This window comes from Zea mays, chromosome 9 (genome assembly GCF_902167145.1).
Source record: "Zea mays cultivar B73 chromosome 9, Zm-B73-REFERENCE-NAM-5.0, whole genome shotgun sequence".
In the NCBI taxonomy this organism is placed as follows: domain Eukaryota; kingdom Viridiplantae; phylum Streptophyta; class Magnoliopsida; order Poales; family Poaceae; genus Zea; species Zea mays.
The window spans coordinates 148,517,138-148,529,417 of record NC_050104.1 but is presented as its reverse complement, the minus strand read 5'-3'; positions in this window follow the sequence as shown (position 1 = coordinate 148,529,417).

Genomic DNA, 12,280 nt, shown 5'->3' with positions numbered 1-12,280 from the left:
GAGTCAAGTAGAACGGAGCCGTTCTATCCTAGTTTTGTTCCTGTTTGGTTACAAAGTAACTAGAACAGAACTCCAATTAGAGAATATTCTCCTCAGATTCGGAACCATTCCGCTCCAAAAAATCAACCGGACGGAGCCGCTCCGTTCTCATCCCGCTCTCACAGTCACGCTCCGTTCCGTTCACTCTGCAACCAAACAAAAAACAGAGTCGCTCCGTTCCAGATTACCAAACACAGAACAGAGCCGCTCCGTTACTAGAATCAGGAATGAAACGACTCTGTTCTACTTGACTCCTCAACCAAACACTACCTAAGAAGCGTGTTAAACTGCCATGGAAAGGGAAAAGAAGATTAGCAGAATGGCAGGGGTGCCATGGGTGGCACAAATACACCGATCATGATAGACAATGTTAAAGATGGAAAGTTATATACAGTAGGAAAAGGTCATGCACTCTTGATTCTGTTTGTGGTGTTGGGTTTAGAGCTACGCCTGCTAAATTTGGCAGTTTTGTTACCTACCATGTAAAAGTTTGAGATTGTGTCCCCTGATCTCGATAGTGCTATTAACTATCATGTAAATCATCCTTCTGTGCCCTTATAGGGCGAGTAAATCATCATCAAGTATATCTCTCTATATATACGTGAGTACAACCCATGTAGGGTATTACTTTATGCCATATTAACATGGTACAAAGCCAAGGAAATTCTTCTAATTATCCACCACACATCATTCTTCCTCCTCCCATGTGCCACTACTTCTATCACCATGTTGTTGATCTCTATACACTAAGTCATCGTGATTCGAGTGGCTAAATCTAATTTCTTCCTATGGTGTTCTCAACTACTTCCATATCTACAAAGCTTGAAGTTTTTGGGATACCTTGGTGGATCTAATGGCACACCTGAAAAGTAGATCACCACATCGATGGCCATAGGTGGCGCTAAAGTCCCCTATCCAACGTATGTTCGTTGTTATGATCAAGACCAATAACTATTGAGTGGCATTCTCTCGTTGATGACCAAGAAAGTCCTTTTATGACATTGTCAGTATCATGTCTTCCAAGGAGGCATAGGACTCTCTCTGAAAGAAATTTTTATCATCCACACTTGCGTACATGGTGCAAATACATGTGGAACTTTCTACATCGAAGAAACATGATTTGTCTACCGTTGACTTCTTCGCAAGATCATGGGGCTCGCTGAAAGGGAATTAGGCTTACACCTAGTTCCTATATAATTTTGGTGGTTGAATTGCCCAACACAAATCTTTGGACTAACTAGTTTGCCCAAGTGTATAGATTATACAGGTGTAAAAGGTTCACACTCAGCCAATAAAAAGACCAAGTTTTGGATTCAACAAAGGAGCAAAGGGGCAACCAAAGGCACCCCTGGTCTGGCGCACCGGACTGTTCGGTGTGCCACCGGACATGTCCGGTGCACCAGGGGGACTCAGACTCAAACTCGCTACCTTCGGGAATTTCCAGAGGCGACTCGACTATAATTCACCGGACTGTCCGGTGTACACCGGACAGTGTCCGGTGCGCCAAGGGAGGTCGGCCTCAGGAACTCGCCAGCGTCGGGAAACTCCAACGGCTCGTCCACTATAATTCACCGGACTGTCCGGTGTGCACCGGACTGTCCGGTGCGACTCCAGAGCAACGGCTACTTCGCGCCAACGGCTACCTGCTGTAGCATTTAATGCGCGCACAGCGTGCGCAGGAGTCAGAATCGCCCATGCTGGCACACCGGACAGCCAACAGTACATGTCCGGTGTGCACCGGACACCCTGGCGGGTCCACAAGTCAGAAGCTCCAACGGTCTGAATCCAACGGCATTGATGACGTGGCAGGGGGCAACTGTCCGGTGCGCCATCAAGCAGACAGCCTCCCAACGGCCACTTTTGGTGGTTGGGGCTATAAATACCCCAACCACCCCACCATTCATTGCATCCAAGTTTTCCACTTCCCAACTACTACAAGAGCTCTAGCATTCAATTCTAGACACACCAAAGAGATCAAATCCTCTCCAAATTCCACACAACGCCATAGTGACTAGAGAGAGTGATTTGCTTGTGTTCTTTCGAGCTCTTACGCTTGGATTGCTTTCTACTTTCTTGATCTTTTCTTTGCAATCAAACTCACTTGTAATTGAGGCAAGAGACACCAAACTTGTGGTGGTCCTTGTAGGAACTTTGTGTTCCAAGTGATTGAGAAGAGAAAGCTCACTCGATCCGTGGATCGTTTGAGAGAGGGAAGGGTTGAGAGAGACCCGGCCTTTGTGGCCTCCTCAACGGGGAGTAGGTTTGCAAGAACCGAACCTCGGTAAAACAAATCTCCGTGTCTCACTTGCTTATTCGCTTGGGATTTGTTTTGCGCCCTCTCTCGCGGACTCATTTCTTATTACTAACGCTAACCCCGGCTTGTAGTTGTGTTTATATTTGTAAATTTCAGTTTCGCCCTATTCACCCCCCCTCTAGGCGACTATCAATTGGTATCAGAGCCCGGTGCTTCATTAGAGCCTAACCGCTCGAAGTGATGTCGGGAGATCACGCCAAGAAGGAGATGGAGACCGGCGAAAAGCCCACTACAAGCCACGTGAGCACTTCATCGGAAGAGTCCCGCACCAAGAGGAAGGAGAAGAAGAAGGACTCCTCCAAACGGAAGGAGAAAAGATCTTCCTCTTCTCACCACAAAGAGAAGAAGGAAAAATCTTCTTCCCACAAGCCGCGTCGGAAAGGCGACAAGCACAAGAGGATGAGGAAGGTGGTCTACTACGAGACCGATACTTCATCAACATCGACCTCCGACTCCGATGCGCCCTCCGTCACTTCTAAGCGCCAAGAGCGCAAGAAGTATAGTAAGATCCCCCTACGATACCCTCGCATTTCCAAACATACACCTTTACTTTCCGTCCCATTAGGCAAACCACCAACCTTTGATGGTGAAGATTACGCTAGGTGGAGCGATTTAATGCGATTTCATCTAACCTCGCTCCACAAAAGTATATGGGATGTGGTTGAGTTTGGTGCACAGGTACCGTCAGTAGGGGATGAGGACTATGATGAGGATGAGGTGGCCCAAATCGAGCACTTCAACTCTCAAGCAACAACAATACTCCTCGCCTCTCTAAGTAGAGAGGAGTATAACAAAGTACAAGGGTTGAAGAGCGCCAAGGAGATTTGGGATGTGCTCAAAACCGCGCACGAGGGAGACGAGCTCACCAAGATCACCAAGCGGGAAACGATCGAGGGGGAGCTCGGTCGGTTCCGGCTTCGCAAAGGGGAGGAGCCACAACACATGTACAACCGGCTCAAGACCTTGGTGAATCAAGTGCGCAACCTCGGGAGCGTAAAGTGGGATGACCACGAGATGGTTAAGGTTATTCTAAGATCTCTTATTTTCCTTAACCCTACTCAAGTTCAATTAATCCGTGGTAATCCTAGATATACTAAAATGACCCCCGAGGAAGTTATCGGGAATTTTGTGAGTTTTGAGTGCATGATCGAAGGCTCGAGGAAGATCAACGAGCTTGATGAGGCCACCACATCCGAAGCCCAACCCGTTGCATTCAAAGCAACGGAGGAGAAGAAGGAGGAATCTACACCAAGTAGACAACCAATTGACGCCTCCAAGCTTGACAATGAGGAAATGGCGCTCGTCATCAAGAGCTTCCGCCAAATCCTCAAACAAAGTAGGGGGAAAGACTACAAGTCCCACTCCAAGAAGGTTTGCTACAAATGTGGTAAGCCCGGTCATTTTATTGCTAAATGTCCCATATCTAGTGACAGTGACCGAGGCGACGACAAGAAGGGGAGAAGAAAGGAGAAGAAAAGGTACTACAAGAAGAAGGGCGGCGATGCCCATGTTTGTCGGGAATGGGATTCCGACGAAAGCTCAAGCGACTCCTCCGACGACGAGAACGCCGCCAACATCGCCGTCACCAAAGGACTTCTCTTCCCCAACGTCGGCCACAAGTGCCTCATGGCAAAGGACGGCAAAAAGAAAAAGGTTAAATCTAACTCCTCCACTAAATATGAATCTTCTAGTGATGATAATGCTAGTGATGAGGAGGATAGTTTGCGTTCCCTTTTTGCCAACCTTAACATAGCTCAAAAGGAAAAATTAAATGAATTAGTCAGTGCTATTCATGAAAAGGATGATCTTTTGGATTCCCAAGAGGATTGTCTAATTAAAGAAAACAAGAAACATGTTAAGGTTAAAAAGGCTTATGCTCTAGAAATAGAGAAATGTGAAAAATTATCTAGTGAGCTAAGCACTTGCCATGAGATGATTGACAACCTTAGACATGAAAATGCTAGTTTAAATGCTAAGGTTGATTCTCATGTTTGTAATGTTTCAATTCCCAATCCTAGAGATAATAATGATGACTTGCTTGCTAGGATTGAAGAATTAAACATTTCTCTTGCTAACCTTAGAGTAGAAAATGATAATTTGATTGCTAAGGCTAAAGATTTTGATGTTTGCAATGTCACTATTTCCGATCTTAGAGATAAAAATGATATATTACATGCTAAGATCGTTGAACTTAATTCTTGCAAACCCTCTACATCTACTACTGAGCATGTGTCTATTTGTGATAGATGTAGAGATATTAATGTTAATGCTATTCATGATCACATGTCTTTAATTAAACAACAAAATGATCATATAGCAAAACTAGATGCTAAAATTGCCGAGCACAACTTAGAAAATGAGAAGTTTAAATTTGCTCGTAGCATGCTTTATAATGGGAGACGCCCTGGCATTAAGGATGGCATTGGCTTCCAAAGGGGAGACAATGTCAAAAATAGTGCCCCGCCTAAGAACTTGTCTAACTTTGTTAAGGGCAAGGCTCCCATGCCTCAGGATAACGAGGGCTACATTTTGTACCCTGCCGGCTATCCTGAGAGCAAAATTAGGAAAATTCATTCTAGGAAGTCTCACTCTGGCCCTAATCATGCTTTTATGTATAAGGGTGAGACATCTAGCTCTAGGCAACCAATCCGTGCCAAATTGCCTAGAAAGAAAACTCCTAATGCATCAAATGATCATGTTATTTCATTTAAAACTTTTGATGCTTCTTATGTGCTTACTAGCAAATCCGGCAAGGTAGTTGCCAAGTTTGTTGGGGGCAAACACAAGGGTTCCAAGACTTGTGTTTGGGTACTCAAAGTTCTTGTGTCTAATGCCAAAGGACCCAAAACCGTTTGGGTACCTAAAGTCAAGAACTAAAATTGTTTTGTAGGTTTATGCATCCGGGGGCTCAAGTTGGATACTCGACAGCGGATGCACAAACCACATGACAGGGGAGAAAAAGATGTTCTCCTCATATGAGAAAAACCAAGATCCCCAACGAGCTATCACATTCGGGGATGGAAATCAAGGTTTGGTCAAAGGATTGGGTAAAATTGCTATATCACCTGACCATACTATTTCCAATGTTTTTCTTGTTGATTCATTAGATTACAATTTGCTTTCCGTTTCTCAATTATGTCAAATGGGCTACAACTGTCTATTTACTGATGTAGGTGTTACTGTCTTTAGAAGAAGTGATGATTCAATAGCATTCAAAGGAATGTTAGAGGGTCAGCTATACTTGGTGGATTTTGATAGAGCTGAACTCGACACTTGCTTGATTGCTAAGACTAACATGGGTTGGCTCTGGCACCGCCGACTAGCCCATGTTGGGATGAAGAATCTTCATAAGCTTTTAAAGGGAGAGCACATTTTAGGATTAACAAATGTTCATTTTGAGAAAGACAGGATTTGTAGCGCATGCCAAGCAGGGAAGCAAGTTGGTGCCCATCATCCACACAAAAACATCATGACGACCGACAGGCCACTGGAGCTCCTACACATGGACCTATTTGGCCCGATTGCTTACATAAGCATCGGCGGGAGTAAGTACTGTCTAGTTATTGTGGATGATTATTCTCGCTTCACTTGGGTATTCTTTTTACAGGAAAAATCTCAAACCCAAGAGACTTTAAAGGGATTCTTGAGACGAGCTCAAAATGAGTTTGGCTTAAGGATCAAGAAAATAAGAAGCGACAACGGGACGGAGTTCAAGAATTCTCAAATTGAAGGCTTCCTTGAGGAAGAGGGCATCAAGCATGAGTTCTCTTCTCCCTACACGCCACAACAAAATGGTGTAGTGGAGAGGAAGAATCGAACTCTATTGGACATGGCAAGGACCATGCTTGATGAGTACAAGACTTCAGATCGGTTTTGGGCCGAGGCGGTCAACACCGCTTGCTACGCCATCAACCGGTTATATCTTCACTGAATCCTCAAGAAGACATCATATGAACTCCTAACCGGTAAAAAGCCCAATATTTCTTATTTTAGAGTCTTTGGTAGCAAATGTTTTATTCTTGTTAAAAGGGGTAGAAAATCTAAATTTGCTCCTAAGACTGTAGAAGGCTTTTTACTTGGTTATGACTCAAACACAAGGGCATATAGAGTCTTTAACAAGTCCACTGGACTAGTTGAAGTCTCTTGTGACGTTGTGTTTGATGAGACTAACGGCTCTCAAGTAGAGCAAGTTGATCTTGATGAGATAGGTGAAGAACAGGCTCCATGCATAGCGCTAAGGAACATGTCCATTGGGGATGTGTGTCCTAAGGAATCCGAAGAGCCTCCACATACACAAGATCAACCATCCTCCTCCACTCAAGCATCTCCACCAACTCAAAATGAGGATGAGGCTCAAGATATTGAACAAGAAGATCAAGAAGATGAGCCACCTCAAGATGACGGCAATGATCAAGGGGGAGATGCAAATGATCAAGACAAGGAGGATGAAGAGCAAAGACCGCCACACCCAAGAGTCCACCAAGCAATCCAACGAGATCACCCCGTCGACACCATCCTCGGCGACATTCATAAGGGGGTAACTACTCGATCTCGGGTTGCACATTTTTGTGAACATTACTCCTTTGTTTCCTCTATTGAGCCACACAGGGTAGAGGAAGCACTCCAAGATGCGGATTGGGTGATGGTGATGCAAGAGGAGCTCAACAATTTCACGAGGAATGAGGTATGGCATTTAGTTCCACGTCCTAACCAAAATGTTGTAGGAACCAAATGGGTCTTCCGCAACAAGCAAGACGAGCATGGTGTGGTGACAAGGAACAAAGCTCGACTCGTGGCCAAAGGGTACTCACAAGTCGAAGGTTTGGATTTCGGTGAAACCTACGCACCCGTAGCTAGGCTTGAGTCAATTCGCATATTATTGGCCTATGCTACTTACCATGGCTTTAAGCTTTATCAAATGGACGTGAAAAGTGCCTTCCTCAACGGACCAATCAAGGAAGAGGTCTATGTTGAGCAACCTCCCGGCTTTGAAGATAGTGAGTATCCTAACCATGTCTATAAGCTCTCTAAGGCGCTTTATGGGCTCAAGCAAGCCCCAAGAGCATGGTATGAATGCCTTAGAGATTTCCTTATTGCTAATGGCTTCAAAGTCGGCAAGGCCGATCCTACACTCTTCACTAAAACTCCTGACAATGATTTGTTTGTATGCCAAATTTATGTTGATGATATCATATTTGGGTCTACTAACGAATCTACTTGTGAGGAATTTAGTAGGATCATGACACAGAAATTCGAGATGTCTATGATGGGGGAGTTGAAGTATTTTCTAGGATTTCAAGTCAAGCAACTCCAAGAGGGCACCTTCATTTGCCAAACGAAGTATACTCAAGACATTTTAAGCAAGTTTGGAATGAAGGATGCCAAGCCCATCAAGACTCCCATGGGAACAAATGGGCATCTCGACCTCGACACGGGAGGTAAGTCCGTGGATCAAAAGGTATACCGGTCGATGATTGGTTCATTGCTTTATTTATGTGCATCTCGACCGGACATTATGCTTTCCGTTTGCATATGTGCAAGATTCCAATCCGACCCTAAGGAATCCCACATTTGATTTGATTGGTTATTCGGATGCCGATTGGGCGGGATGCAAGATTAATAGGAAGAGCACATCGGGGACTTGCCAGTTCTTGGGAAGATCCTTGGTGTCTTGGGCTTCAAAGAAGCAAAATTCGGTTGCTCTTTCCACCGCCGAAGCCGAGTACATTGCCGCAGGTCATTGTTGCGCGCAATTGCTTTGGATGAGGCAAACCCTGCGGGACTACGGTTACAAATTAACCAAAGTCCCCTTGCTATGTGATAATGAGAGTGCAATCAAAATGGCAGACAATCCCGTCGAGCATAGCCGCACTAAGCACATAGCCATTCGGTATCATTTTCTTAGGGATCACCAACAAAAGGGAGATATCGAGATTTCTTATATTAACACTAAAGATCAATTAGCCGATATCTTTACCAAGCCACTTGATGAACAATCTTTTACCAAACTTAGGCATGAGCTCAATATTCTTGATTCTAGAAATTTCTTTTGCTAACTTGCACATATAGCTCATTTATATACCTGTGATCATATCTCTTTCATATGCTATGACTAATATGTTTTTCAAGTGCATCTCAAACCAAGTCATAGGTGTATTGAAAGGAAATTGGAGTCTTCGGCGAAGACAAAGGCTTCCACTCCGTAACTCATCCTTCGCCATCGCTCCAAGAAAAGGACCTTGTCTTTGGGGGAGAGAGTAAGAGCCCAAAGCAAAAGGACCGGACTTCGTCTTTGGTATAATCTTAACTCATTTAATTATGACCAAAGGGGAAGATAGTACTTAATGGGCTCTAATGACTCCGTTTTTGGCGATTCATGCCAAAGGGGGAGAAAGTATGAGCCCAAAGCAAAAGGACCGCACCACCACCAATTTCAAAAACTTAATTTTTCAAAGAGTATTTTCAATTGGTATTCTATTTTGTTCAATAAGGGGGAGAAAGTAGTATTTCAAAAATGATATATCAAAACCCTCTTGAACACTAAGAGGTGGATCTAAATTTAGGGGGAGTTTTGTTAAGTCAAAGGAAAAGCATTTGAAACAGGGGGAGAAAATTTCAAATCTTGAAAATGCTTTGCAAACTCTTATTCGTTTACCTTTGACTATTTGCAAAAGATCTTTGAAATAGATTTACAAAAGAATTTGCAAAAACAAAACATGTGGTGCAAAAGTGGTCCAAAATGTTAAAAATGAAAGAAACAATCCATGCATATCTTGTAAGTATTTATATTGGCTCAAATTCCAAGCAACCTTCACACTTACATTATGCAAACTAGTTCAATTATGCACTTCTATATTTGCTTTGGCTTGTGTTGGCATCAATCACCAAAAAGGGGAGATTGAAAGGGAATTAGGCTTACACCTAGTTCCTATATAATTTTGGTGGTTGAATTGCCCAACACAAATCTTTGGACTAACTAGTTTGCCCAAGTGTATAGATTATACAGGTGTAAAAGGTTCACACTCAGCCAATAAAAAGACCAAGTTTTGGATTCAACAAAGGAGCAAAGGGGCAACCAAAGGCACCCCTGGTCTGGCGCACCGGACTGTCCGGTGTGCCACCGGACATGTCCGGTGCACCAGGGGGACTCAGACTCAAACTCGCTACCTTCGGGAATTTCCAGAGGCGACTCGGCTATAATTCACCGGACTGTCCGGTGTACACCGGACAGTGTCCGGTGCGCCAAGGGAGGTCGGCCTCAGGAACTCGCCAGCGTCGGGAAACTCCAACGGCTCGTCCACTATAATTCACCGGACTGTCCGGTGTGCACCGGACTGTCCGGTGCGACTCCAGAGCAACGACTACTTCGCGCCAACGGCTACCTGCTGTAGCATTTAATGCGCGCACAACGTGCGCAGGAGTCAGAATCGCCCATGCTGGCACACCGGACAGCCAACAGTACCTGTCCGGTGTGCACCGGACACCCTGGCGGGTCCACAAGTCAGAAGCTCCAACGGTCTGAATCCAACGGCATTGATGACGTGGCAGGGGGCACCGGACTGTCCGGTGCGCCATCGAGCAGACAGCCTCCCAACGGCCACTTTTGGTGGTTGGGGCTATAAATAACCCAGCCACCCCACCATTCATTGCATCCAAGTTTTCCACTTCCCAACTACTACAAGAGCTCTAGCATTCAATTCTAGACACACCAAAGAGATCAAATCCTCTCCAAATTCCACACAACGCCATAGTGACTAGAGAGAGTGATTTGCTTGTGTTCTTTCGAGCTCTTACGCTTGGATTGCTTTCTACTTTCTTGATCTTTTCTTTGCAATCAAACTCACTTGTAATTGAGGCAAGAGACACCAAACTTGTGGTGGTCCTTGTAGGAACTTTGTGTTCCAAGTGATTGAGAAGAGAAAGCTCACTCGATCCGTGGATCGTTTGAGAGAGGGAAGGGTTGAGAGAGACCCGGCCTTTGTGGCCTCCTCAACGGGGAGTAGGTTTGCAAGAACCGAACCTCGGTAAAACAAATCTCCGTGTCTCACTTGCTTATTCGCTTGGGATTTGTTTTGCGCCCTCTCTCGCGGACTCATTTCTTATTACTAACGCTAACCCCGGCTTGTAGTTGTGTTTATATTTGTAAATTTCAGTTTCGCCCTATTCACCCCCCCTCTAGGCGACTATCACTCGCCATCGAGCTTGTCATCGCCACTCCTTTACGCGATGAGGAGGTTCTCGACTATCTTCTGGTGGGGCTCCTGTATGAATACGACCCATTCATCATCTCCATGACGGCCAAGGTCGAACCACTCTTCCTCTAAGACATGTTCGCACATCTGGTTACGTTCGAGGCCCACCAACTCCAACATGTGAGCGATATCATGACTATTTGGCTAGTCCACCATTTGGAAAGATTTGTAGCAAAGATCCATGCACCTTGATTCTATTGGACCTAGGGTTGCATCCTATAATATTAACAATGTTGTTACTTTCCATGTAAAAGCTTTGAGCTGCATCCTCTAATCTCAATAGTGTTGTTGTTATGTAAATTATCCTTCTGTACATCTTTATATATGTACATAATAGACCTGTTCAAATACCGAACCGGGTCGGCTTTGGGTCGGATCAAGGTAGGATCGTGGGTCGTTTGGCACGGCGCCAGTGTCCGACTCGTGCATAGTGTAAGGTCGGGTTGGCTCGTGCTTCCCGATTGGACACGTCGGAATGGGTCAAGTTTTTTTGGCGTTGGGTCGGATTTTGGGCCAAATATCACGGCTTATACCTGGCCCGTGGAGTGTTGCGGGTCAAAAACTATGGTTCGTACCCGTTTGTCGCATTGATCAGGTCGGATCGGGTTGCCCATGATCAGGTCTAGTACATAAGTACAACCGCTAGAGGGTCTTGTCTTATGACATAGCAACACATACCACCTTGTGCCCCACAAACGGCTCCAAATCTTCAATTCGGCCAAACAAAGTTATACCAATCCACCGTGTGAACCTCCATGTTTCTAAATTATAAATCATTCTGACTTTTTTAACATATAATTTTATTTATATAGTTAATTATAGTATGTATAGCCACAAATAATGCGCTGCTGTATCCCTTCTTGTCGCTTGAAAAATTCGCAAGTTGCTATGCTGCTGCAGGAGCCAGCAGCTACTACATGTTCTAGATCAGTCCTACAATGTACACTTTTTTGCACGGCATCCCTCTCTAATAGGTCTTTGAGATCATGATTCCTTGGTTGGTGAGGAGACAGGTGGTTTAGTGAGCAGTCACTAACATCATGGAGAGCATTGCAATCGATGTGTTTTTCATCAGCATCCAGATGTGTTTATGTCACAGCAACCCGACCTACTAGTACCAGCGCATCTTGACCACCGCAATTGTTCGCCATTATCATATTCCTCCATCATAGCGCAAACAAGCAACGTTCAGCTACATCTTTGTACGAGCTTCGCAGATAGGATCTTGTATCTAAACGATCTTATCTTCGCTTTCGAGCCACGTTGAGGTCAGTCTATTTGTACTATTCAGTGGAACACGTACCAAAACCAGATCAATTATAAAAGCAAAGAGCCGAAGTGTTCAATCAGGCAGGTGAAAACGCCACCCTTTTCTCCTTTTCAACAGTCTAGTCTCTGTTATGCATTCTACTCCTTCCCTTTTTTGTGTGACAAAATCGGCTAAGTTATACAATCTCTCTCCCCCTCCCTCCCTTTTTGGCTCTTTGACACAACTAATTGCCTCTCAAATGAGGCTCTTATTACCCACCAAAACATAGCCCAGCTAGTCCATCCACCAAAAGATAGCCTAACGCACCAAAACACTGATCAGGAAGGTAGGTTATATAGGACACAGTACAGGCTGTGGATATTATGACCCTAATTCTGAACCTTTCTAAACAACCTGATTAGGTCC